This window comes from Phallusia mammillata, chromosome 4 (genome assembly GCF_965637545.1).
Source record: "Phallusia mammillata chromosome 4, kaPhaMamm4.hap1.1, whole genome shotgun sequence".
Taxonomy (NCBI): domain Eukaryota; kingdom Metazoa; phylum Chordata; class Ascidiacea; order Phlebobranchia; family Ascidiidae; genus Phallusia; species Phallusia mammillata.
This window is the reverse complement of record NC_137255.1, coordinates 28,206,389-28,218,369: the sequence shown is the minus strand read 5'-3', so window position 1 is coordinate 28,218,369 and position 11,981 is coordinate 28,206,389. Positions and strand designations below refer to the sequence as shown.

General features: G+C 35.0%; 1 long non-coding RNA gene across 1 annotated transcript; it reads left to right on the top strand.

Annotated features, from left to right (window-relative positions):
- Window positions 1-2,117: 2,117 nt before the first annotated feature.
- On the top strand, window positions 2,118-3,025 carry LOC145222403 (uncharacterized). The gene is made up of 3 exons (XR_013859326.1): window positions 2,118-2,158; window positions 2,419-2,468; window positions 2,987-3,025. It is a non-coding gene; the product is annotated as an uncharacterized LOC145222403 (long non-coding RNA).
- The last annotated feature ends 8,956 nt before the right edge of the window (window positions 3,026-11,981 follow it).

Genomic DNA, 11,981 nt, shown 5'->3' with positions numbered 1-11,981 from the left:
AGCATTGTGTGATGCATCTCTAGTACTTGTGTGGCCATTTTATTATGGGAGTGTTAAGTATGGAAGTGTTAAAAGCTAACAAAGTAGCTAGGTGTCTAAATCGAATAGGAAACCATTATAAAGTTATTTAAGTAGTGATCAGTTTGGCAGAAGTTTTTGATATTGCGTAGATTGTAACATCTGTTTAGTTGATTTAAAATATGATCAGTCACGATGTCGGCGTTTGGCATTTTAGACACCGACAGGTTTACATTGATACATTATTGTTGCCAAGCGAGTTGGTACCAATAAGCTGCTTTCATAACTTTATTCTGACGGCTAGGTGTCAGTATTGTTGTAAATAAGGATTACTTGCCATTCAACGGGACATTCAACGTAAAACGTTTGTGCTGAGATTAAAACCTTAAATCATTTCCCGTTTAAAACGAATAGTTTTTTTTAATAAATTTTTAAAAAAAAAAATTTTTTTAATTAATTGCTGCTTCGCTATTTTTAGACCCCCTACATTTATTTACATTAGTGCGAGTAGATTCAAAGAAAGTATGTAGATATCAGGAAAAAAACATTAATTTCTCTCCACGTGATGATATGAAGTGAAAGTAACATGATGTCATATCAATAGAAATTTCTTATAGTTTCTATAGTTTCTCTGAATGAGGAACTCCGTCATTAGGTCGTTTGTTTTCATTGCACTATAAAGTAGTTTTAGTCAGGCTGAACTTAGAACAAAATGCAGCAAAAAATATTTTATGAGACAAACAACGTTCTATCGAGACGTAGTTAGGATTTGTTTTTTGAATTACATATCTCACTCAAAATAAACCCCTTTCTGGAAGATTGTTTAGAAAAACGTTTTGTCGTAAATGTTTCAATCACTCACTTTCAAGCAGTTAGACGTATTAACTTTCCGTGCAGTTATGATTTATGTTTTCAGTTTACTGTGTTTTTCTCGAATAATATCAAGTAGTACTCAAGGAAATATAAATTGCCAATAAGGGTGTTTATGCATTCAGAGATATAAAAAATCGTAGCTTTTTGGCGCTTAAACAATGATGAAGTGGTTAGTTTTGTTGTTTATATTGTGTTTATCTGTTTCTGCTGACGGGCGAACTTGGCATAACTACAATGGATTTCAATATTCCATCGAAATGACTCCAGTTTCAGAAACCACCATGAAAACAAGAACTACTTCCGGGGACACATCCAAACCAACTACTAAAGTCACCACATCCACACCAACCACTAAAGTCACCACCCCCAAACCAACCACTGAAGTCACCACCCCCAAACCAACCACTAAAGCCACAACATCCAAATCAACCACTAAAGTCACCACCCCCAAACCAACCACTCCAACTACCACCACGCCTAAACGAACCACTACAACAACCAGCACACCCAAACCAACCACCACAACCAAACCAACCACCACAACCAAACCAACCACCACACCCAAGGCAATTATTCGAATCACGGAGTTAGTCCCAACCACCGAGTCAGATCTTGTAATCCACAACACACTTTCAGGTGACGTTTAATGTAGAGAAATCCAGAATGTTAAACTCGTAAACAATGCAATGTATTGGATCATGTCACTTATGTTGTTTGGTAGATAAAGAGATCATTATAAACATTCCGTGAGAGAAACGTATACTTTCCATTTACAAAAAAGATGTGTTTTTTTCGTTTTTTCGCATGGTCTAAGACTTCGATAAACTGGCATATTAACCTTGTCGAGATTTTAAACTAAGGGTTCCCAACTTATAATAAGACATTGTTCATAAACTTTTGCAGACGAGGAAGCGTCATTGACAAAATGCTTAACAGGGTCAAGTTATATTTCTTCCGAAAGTTTTAATACTTACCAGTTTTAACAATGACAGGTTTTTAGGCTAGTTCCTCTTAACACTAAGTTCACAAAACCAATTCACAGATTTTTAACCTGCAAATAACTTTTAATGAAAATACTTTTTTGCTCCCGAAAATAATAAAACTTTTGTATTTCAAAAAGGACATAATTTTCATTGTGAAAAACGAACTTAGGTTCAACAGTTGGAGCAACGGATAACATGAAAACCACCATCATATCTTCAACAATATGCGGAAGCTTGGTTTTCATCTGCATAGTCATTATGACTTGGTGGAAACGTAAAAAGAGGTAAGCGTGAATTGTACGACTGCAAACCGACCATGATGCGCAAATGGTGAGCTTAAATCAAATTGATTAAAATTTCCATATGTTTGAAGTACAATCTTAGTTCAGCCTTAAAATTAAAGCTCAGACAGAACAACGTATTTTTCAAGTTGTAAAATTGATACGTGTGTTGCAGACCAAAATGAGCAATGATAGAGTTTGGCTAATTAAAAAAATGTGTTTATTAATTACCTTGATTAAAATTGAATCTATTTATTTTGTAGAAATGAGATGTCAGCGAGAAATGCAGACGAACCTGAATACGTTAACATGAGTGAGTGCTTTTGATAAAACAGGAATTACACAGTCATGTAAAACGAAAACAAAACCAAGTTGCTAAATCTTTCCATATTGGAGGTGTGCAAAACAGGTTCGCCCCGCGGGTCTAATGCGCCTATTTAATGAAGTGATCCTCGGATACGTTTTGATTTCAAATGAAGTGTGTCCACTTAACATCTTCTAAAGTGGTCCCTACAACAATTCAGTATTTTTTCTTACCGGGCTATTGCGTCTGGATTAATTCTGCGACTCAACCATGCAATTGGACTCACTTGCAAATATTACTGGTTGCTGTTAACACCACATGTCCGTGCGCTGGTAAGGGACAGAGTAAAGCAAATGTAATCTTGTAGCCGCGAACATATTTTGGTAATTGTACTTTGCCCATCAGTGTTGAAGGTTGCACAACCCCTGCTTAAAATCAATGTAAATATGAATCAATTTTTGATTTTGGTTAAACGTTACTATACTGAGACTCGTCGGTTTTGTTTAAACTGTGTTTGTTTTTAAAAGCTGGAAATCGTCGGATCATAGAAAAACACACGAGCCCACCAAACAGTTCCGTACAAGTTTTAGTGGAACAGCAACAAGTAGATGACATCAGTCCTTATTGCGTCAAACATGAACTAGGTCCTGATTGCATATTTTTAATTCTTGTGTATTTTATATTCTGTCTCTATTTAGAAATGTTTAGATCAGTCCCACTACGACAATTATTTCTTTTTCTCTGTCAGTTTGTTTTTCCATCTTACATGTAAACGCAATGTTTTTATTCAGGTATAAAATACTATTGATTGCAAAATTGTTTCAAACAGATGTAATTCAACTAAATGAAGAAACACACAACAACCCACCAACATATGTCAACAACTCCGTACAACCATCCACGTCACAATCACAAACTGATGACGTCAATCCCTATTGCGTCAGCCAAGATCGACTTCCTGATTACATAACAATTGATCCTAATTAATTTTAGATACAGCACATTGCGACACTGTTTACATTTTTTGGCAATAGCTTTGTTTATATGTTACTGCAAATGGCCTTTTCTTCCAGTTTAAAATGTAAATATGATCGTAAATTTTGTTTGTTTTTTGAACGGTTGAAGGTAGCATAGAAACCAACTTTTATCAATAACACCGCACAAATATCCACTAGATCACAACAACTATAACAACTTGAATATGTCATTCTGTAACAGCATTGGACATCGGCCTATTAAAAAACGTAAGCTATTCCCAGCACACTAAAAGTGGCGGGCATGCAGGCGTTTGTTTCCCGCCGTTGAAATTAATAGCCCCGATCTAATTGATCTCATGGTTGGTCAATATCTTAATTGGCATATTAACTGTTCGAAGTGTTGTACATCATGAGAGTATAAATTCGTGTTAGCGGCCAGCATCAATACAACAAAGTAACAAACAAACAAACAAACAATAATAAACACAATCGGCACAAGCCAGATGTCAGAAACTGCTTTCAAAGCTTTCGCATTTAAGCAAGGTGTCGGTATTATGGTAAATATACCTGAGATATTCAGCGTATAACTGCTATTTTAGATATTTCAATTATAAACAGAAGCGAAACGTTATTTTTGGTATTTGAACCTAAAATCATTTGCTTTTTAACTATAATTGGAATTTAAAATATGTGCAATAATTGAAGTTTACTTGTATACATGTTGTTGTTACGGACGTATTAAAAGTTTTTGTTTCATTCTGCGATTCTTACACGACATACAGGTTTGCTGGTATATATAATATGATATAGGTAAGCATAACAAAATCGATTTTACTCTTGCCAAAAAGCAATTAATTCTCTCCACGTGATGACAAGATGTGAAAGCAAGATGACGTCATCCCAATAAAACTTCCATGTTATTGTTTATGCGCATGAGGAAAAGCGTCAGTTGGTTTATGCTTTTTTATGCAGTCAAACAGCTAGTGGGCGAAAAACATACATGATTTCATGGCAATTTTGCAAGACTTAGATCATACCTTAAAAATAATTCAAAATTGTAATATCCATGTCGCACAATAGATAATATTGTTACTTCGAGAAATAATCAAAGCGCCCAAATAGCAACCACAATAGCAACCACAAGACCGAAACAAAAATGCACCAGCTCGACATTAAACAAATTGAATAAAGTTGTTAACTTGATTTCACTTTCCTTTCACGAACAATCAAACCATTTCACTTGATACTAAGGAAGGAAGTGCATTGACGTCATCTCTTGACGTGTGCATGGAGAAAGCAGCCAGTCCATTGCTTGTGTTCTTTTTAGTATCAGGCATGTAAGGGTTTTGCGCACAACACAAGCAAGTATTGAAAGAAAGCAATTTTTAACTCATATAATATTATTTGCAAGCAAAGCCTACTTAGGGTGTAGTTATTTGCTAGGAAACGTGAGAAAAACTCCGTTTCATAGGTTTTGTAAAGTTTTCAAACACAAAACCATTTACTTAGTTAAGAATGTGTTGCGTTTTTGAAAAACATTATGTGTGCAGTTTGTTCTGAAGACGCTGGGATGATTTAAACAAACATGACGTTGTTATTTTTGTTGTGTCTACTGTGCCTATCTGTTTCTGCTAAAGGACGAACTTGGCATAACTTCAATGGATCTCAATATTCCATCGAAATGACTCCAGTCAATTCGTATGCTGAAGCAGAGGGGAATTGTTCCCTGCTGCAAGCTAATGTAGCTAACGTCAAAAATGAGGCCATTTTTAACTTTTTGAAAACATATATCAACTTGACAGGTGATAATTTATTTGATTGTTTCATGCCTCTAAAATGAAAGCTTGTGTTTGGTTAGCAAACTGTAACTCAAATGGTAGTTTTTACCCATAGCCAAACGTGCCTTAATTTGTAAATGAAAAATTTCGTATGAAAACAACGGATAGTTTTGACGCACCGATAATACAAGGACACAAAATTCATACTTTATTATTACAGAGGTAGCAAATACCCCATAGACAACTCGTCACTTGTTTTGCTTTCATCAGATTTCCCTAATTCGCTTTATATCGGTGCGAGAATACTAAAAGACAACGGGAGATTTCAATGGAATGATGGAAGTGAAGTTGCAGTGCCAAGGAGTATGTGGAAAAAAGGACAATCAAATAACGTCTACGATCGATGTATGACCATGGGTCATCATGATAACCTGATTCGAATAATATCTTACAAATTTTATGAAGTACGATGTACAAGACACAGCGCGAGATACATTTGTGAAAAAAATGCAGGTAGGCATAACCCGGTTGTAATAGGTGACGTAAAAAATATAGTACTTAATAATTAGAATTACACAGTCCGCTGTCTGACTTTAAATGACGGAAGGGACTTTATAACGACAGTTCTTATCTCCGTAAACATAAAGACATTAATTATTTGATTTTAATTGTGTAACTGTCACTTGAAAAACACTATCAATATCTCATTCAAACGGAAATGTTTATGTTTAATTCACACCCAAAAAATATTTAATAAAATGTTTCAAAACCTACAACTAGTCACAAAACATGAAGCCAATAGATCATAAGATGGAGACAGTGCACACTGTTTCGATCTATCTATCGCTACAAAAAAGTATTAACTAGTTCCTTGAAATATGACTTTATAACAGGCCACAGTTAAACTACAAATAACATGTCTTTCAAATGTGCAAAAAGTATCATAGTAATTTGTTTTGTTGCAGCCACGACCATATTGACATCAACCACCGTCTCAACGGTGTTGCCGTCTCCCAAACGAACCACATTTACCGAACATAAAGCATTAACCGTTGAACGAACATACAGCATTAACCGTTTTTTTTGCCGTCTCCCAAACCACATCTAACGAACATACAGCATTAATCGTTTTTTTACCAGAAACAAAGTCAACCACCCGAACTGTGTTACGATCCACCAAACCAACCACTACTTTATCGTTACCATCTACAGATTTAACCAGTCTAACCGTTTCCACTATAACCATTATTTCCAAACGTGGTCCAGTTATCCATGCAACACAAGGTAAGTATAAAATACATTTGCACTTTCAGTAGAGAAATTGACTTAAAGTGAAATTAGCAACTGTTCTCGAAATGTTATTACTTTGTTTAAAATACGGACACGCATTTCCAAACACAGAGCAAAGCTGTATAAACGCGGTTTTCATCTTTTCACGCACAGTTAGCGTGATTGATGCAAAATATAAGAAACGAAAGTTACATGACGTCATGCCAATAATTTCCGTGTCTTCGTTGCTGCGTTAAAGAAAAGCATGTAATTTCCTGAACAGAATGGAAACGTCTTCAAGATTAAACTTTGTGTCTTAGTTAAATGGACGTTGCCTTTTACGCAAGATTGCTATGGGCTGTAAAAGTGTTGTTACTTTTTATGTAAACAAGATTTTCGTGAAACATGGAGGTTTTTGCTGTGATATATATCTTGTGCTATTTTTTTCAAAAGGAAGAACTTGGCATAACTTCTGCTTTGCAAGCTGAAGTAGCAAACGTCAAAACTACGGCAATATTTGAGTTTTTGAAGACATATATTAACTTGACAGGTGATAATTGTGAACTATAGTTTGATGTTGTTTAGTAAAAATTGAACCATAAATTCAATTATCTTTTCTTAATCAGAAACGCTATATTCGTTTTCGTTTTTATGCCATCATAAACTAATATCAATATCTCACATAGGCGATCCACAATAATAACGTTTCATATTTTTCACATTAATCAGTGCGTTTTCGATGCGGGTATGTGTAAAAAATTGTACAAGTTGTTGAATCTAGATAAGCCTTTCTCGCTATCATTAGACGATATTGGACATCATACATGTACCACGATAATAGCATAATTATTTTTATATGTACCTTTATTTTCGAGTTAAAGGATCCTGTTTTTTCTCAAACTAGTACTCATACATCGGAAGCATGCAAAAAATACGTTTTACTTTTTGTTAAATCCAGATAAGCCCTTTTCGCTGTACATTGGTGCGAAGAGAATAGAAAATACAACCAAGTTTCAGTGGAATGATGGAAGCGATGTTTCTGTTCCTTCGAGTGTTTGGGGAGAAAGACAACCTAATAATCTCCAAGGAAATGATAATTGCATAACAATGGGTTATTATAAATATCCCGTAAAATTAACATCTTGTCTAACAAAGTATTGCTCATCCAGCAGTTTTTATTATAAATAATCGACGTTTCGACGTCCTATACAAGACGCCTTCATCAGGATAATGACGTAACTTGGAGAACAAAATTCTTATAAAGCGACAAAATGCAAAACACACACACAAAAATAGCGAACATCTTGTCGTTGGTGGGATGTACCATGCACAAATCACAGTGCGAGATACATTTGTGAGAAAACTGTTGCAGGTGAGCAGTGTTTGGTTGTGCAGATTGGGTTTAGACAGATTGGGTTAAGATCGACGTCCTGATTACATAACAATTGATCCTAATTAATTTTAGATATAGCACATTGCGATACTGTTTTCATTTTTTGGCAATAGCTTTGTTTATATGTTACTGCAAATGGCCTTTGATTCAGGTTTAAAATGTAAATATGTTTGTGAATTTTATTTGTTTTTGAAATGGTGAGGTCTTTTGAAGGGCACAAACTTTTATCAATAACACCGTACAATTTTCCACTACATTATCGTTACCATCTACAGATTTAACCAGTCTAACCGTTTCCACTGTAACCATTATTTACAAACGTGGTCCAGTTATCCATGCAACACAAGGTAAGTGTAAAATACATTTGCACTGTTAGTAGAGAAATTGACTTAAAGTGAAATTAGCAACTGTTCTCGAAATGTTAATACTTTGTTTAAAATAAGGAAACGCATTTCCAAACACTGGGCAAAGCTATATAAACGCGGTTTCCACCTTGTCACGCACAGTTAGCGTGATTGATGCAAAATATAAGAAACGAAAGTGACATGACGTCATGTCAATATAATTTCCGTGTCTTCGTTGCTTCGTGAAAGAAACGCATGTACTTTCCCAAACAGACTGAAAACGTCTTCACTACACTTTATAAGTTTAACTTTCACACACCCAAGATTTTAACTTTTTGTCTTAGTTAAATGGACGTTGCCTTTTACACAAAATGGCCTCAGGTTGAAAAAGAGTTGTTATTTTTTTTATGTAAACAAGATTTTCGTGAAAGCAAAGTAGGTTTTTGTTATGATATATATCTTGTGTTTATTTATTTCTTCAAAAGGAAGAACTTGGCATAACTTTAATGGATTTCATTATTCCATCGAAATGACTCCAGTCACTTCATATGCTGAAGCAGAGATGGGATGTACTTCGTTGCAAGCTAATGTAGCTAACGTCAAAACCACGTTAATCTCCGAGTTTTTAAAGTCGCATATAAACTTGACAGGTAATTATTGCATGGTGAAATGTCGTTTTGTGCAACATTTTAAAAGCATTTCGTTTCCTCACAATGCTACGTACGTAAGTAAGTATTGGACCATTTAAAGAACATTTTACTTTTTTGTTTAACTTAGAAAAGCCTTTCTCACTTTACATTGGTGCGAAGAGAATCGGAAACACATCCAAGTTTCAGTGGAATGATGGAAGCGATGTTTCTGTTCCATTGACTGTTTGGGGTGAAAGACAACCTAATAATCTCCACGGAAATGATAATTGCATAACAATGGGTTTGAACAAACTTCCCGTAAAATTAAAATCTTATCGATGGTGGGATGTACCATGTACAAATCACAATGCGAGATATATTTGTGAGAAAACGGTGGCAGGTGAGCATTGTTGGGTTGTGCAGATTGGGTTTAAAGAATAATTTCAACATGAGCTCGAATGTTTCTTTTCAGACTTTGCAGATCCACCGAAAGTCGACACAGTCATCGTTGCTTCAGCAGTTGGCGGATGCGTCATATTAGTCATAATCTGCATCGTCATTGTCTTTGTTACATCTTGGAGGAAAAGAAGGTAACCACTTAACGTTTCTGCATATTCTTTTTGAACAACTGCAACTTTTGGAGATAAAATTTCAAAACGTGATTAGAATACAGAACGTTCTTAGCTAATATAATACGCTTGTCTTCATCCATTTTCTTAATATAGTAAAACTGAATGAAGTTTCCATATGTTTGTACAATCATAGCATTAAAACGCAAGCCCAGACAAACCGACTTACTTCTTAAGTTGTACAAACTGAAAGCAATGAGAGCGTTACGTGAGTTGTAGACCAAAAATCAACATTTCCCGAGTTTGGCTCATTAAAACACCCGTGTTTTTCAATTAACGTGATTACATACAGAATTTTTTGTTTCGTAGAAATGAGATGTCAGCAAGAAATGCAGATGAACCTGAATACGTTAACATGAGTGAGTGCTTTTGTTTAAACCAGAGTTACAGTAAAGCCCACTAAACTGTTTCAATGCAGTGCTAACAATCATTCATTTTTAGTTTTTGGGCAGTATTTTTTTATTTCATCAATGCGGTTACACTCGCTTGCAAATTTTACTGGTTGCTGTTAACACAATATGTGCTGGTTCGGAACACAGTAAAACATATTTGTGTAAAGGTGTGGCCCGCGATCTAGTTTTGGTAATTGTTTTTTGCCCATCAGTGTTGCACAACCCCTGCGTGAAATAAATGCAAATATGAATCGCTTTTTGTTTTTGGTTAAACGTTACTATATTGAGACATTCTTTCGTCGGAGTGCTTTTAAACTGTGTTTGTTTTTAAAAGCTGAAAATCGTCGGATCATAGAAAAACACACAAACCCACCAAACAATTCCTTACAAGTTTCAGTGGAACAGCAACAAGTTGATGACATAAGTCCATATTGCGTCAACCATGAACAAGGTCCTGATTGCATATTTTTAATTGATCAAGTGTATTTTACAATTTGTCCCTATTTAGAAATGTTTAGATAAGTCCCATTACGACCGTTATTTCTTTTTCTCTATCAGTTTGTTTTTCCATCTTACATGTAAACGCATTTTTTTATTCAGGTATAAAATACAATTAATTGCAAAATTGTTTTATACAGATGGAACTCAACTAAATGAAGAAACACACAACAACCCACCAACCTATGTCAACAACTCTGTACAGCCAACCACGTCACAATCACAAACTGATGACGTCAATCCCTATTGCGTCAGCCAAGATCGACGTCCTGATTACATAACATTTGATCCTAATTAATTTTAGATACAGTACATTCCGACACTGTTTACATTTTTTGGCTATAACTTTGTTCATATGTTACTACAAATGGCCTTTCATTTAGGTTTAAAATGTAAATATGTTTGTAAATTTTGTTTTTGAAACGGTGAGGTAAAACATTCGAAGGTAACAAACTTTTATCAATAACACCGTACAATTTTCCACCGGATAACAACTTGCATCAATAACACAATCTGTAACACAATAGGGCATTGACCTAATTAACTGACATGGTTTATAACGTAAACTATTCACAAAACGTGGCGGGCTTGCAGGCGTTTGTTTCCCGCCGTTAAAATTAACAGCCCCGAAACAAATGATCTCATGGTTGACCAAAAGCCTGGCATACTAGCTGCTTAAAGTATTGTAAATATGCATACTTGAGACATTCAACGTATAACTTCCAGTTTAGATATTCGATGAATAAACAGAAGCGGAATGTTCTTTCTGGTATTTGAACCTAAAATAATTTGCTGTTTAACCAAAATTGGAATTTAAAATACGTGTAGGGTTACAATTTTTTTGTATGTTGTTGTTACGGACGTATTAAACGTTTTTGTTCACGTTCTGCGATTCTTACACGACATACAGGTTTGATGATATATATATAGGATCATATAGGTAAGCATAACACAATCGATTTTACTCTTGACAAAAAGCAATCAATTCTCTCCACGTGATAACAAGATGTGAAAGAAGGATGACGTCATCCAAATGAAACTTCCGTGTTATTGTACATGTGCATGAGGAAAAGCGTCAGTTGGTCGATTGTTTTTTATTTACTGTAGTCAAAGAGCTAGTTGGACAATAATTTTACCAAAAAACAAACAAACATGATTTCATGGCGATTTGCAAGATTTAGATCATACCTGAAAAATAAATCAAAATTCTAATATCCATGTCGCACAATAGATAAAATTGTTACTTCGAAAGATAATTAAAACTCCCAAATAGCAACCACAATTCAAGACCGAAAAGAAAATGCACCAGCTTGACATAATACGAATTGAATAAAGCTGTAAACTTGATTTCACTATCCTTTTACGAACAATCAAGCCATTACACATGATGATAAGGAAAGTAGTGCCTTGACGTCATCTCTATACAATTTCCTAGTTTCAGTTTAAGTGTGCAGGGAGAAAGCACCAGTCTGTTGTTTGTGTTCTTCGTAGTATCATGAATTTATGTAAGGGTTTTACGCACAGCACAAGCAAGTATTGAAAGAAAGCAATCTGTAACTCAAATAAATTATTTGCAAGCAAGGCCTACTTATTGTTTAGTTATTTGCTAGAAA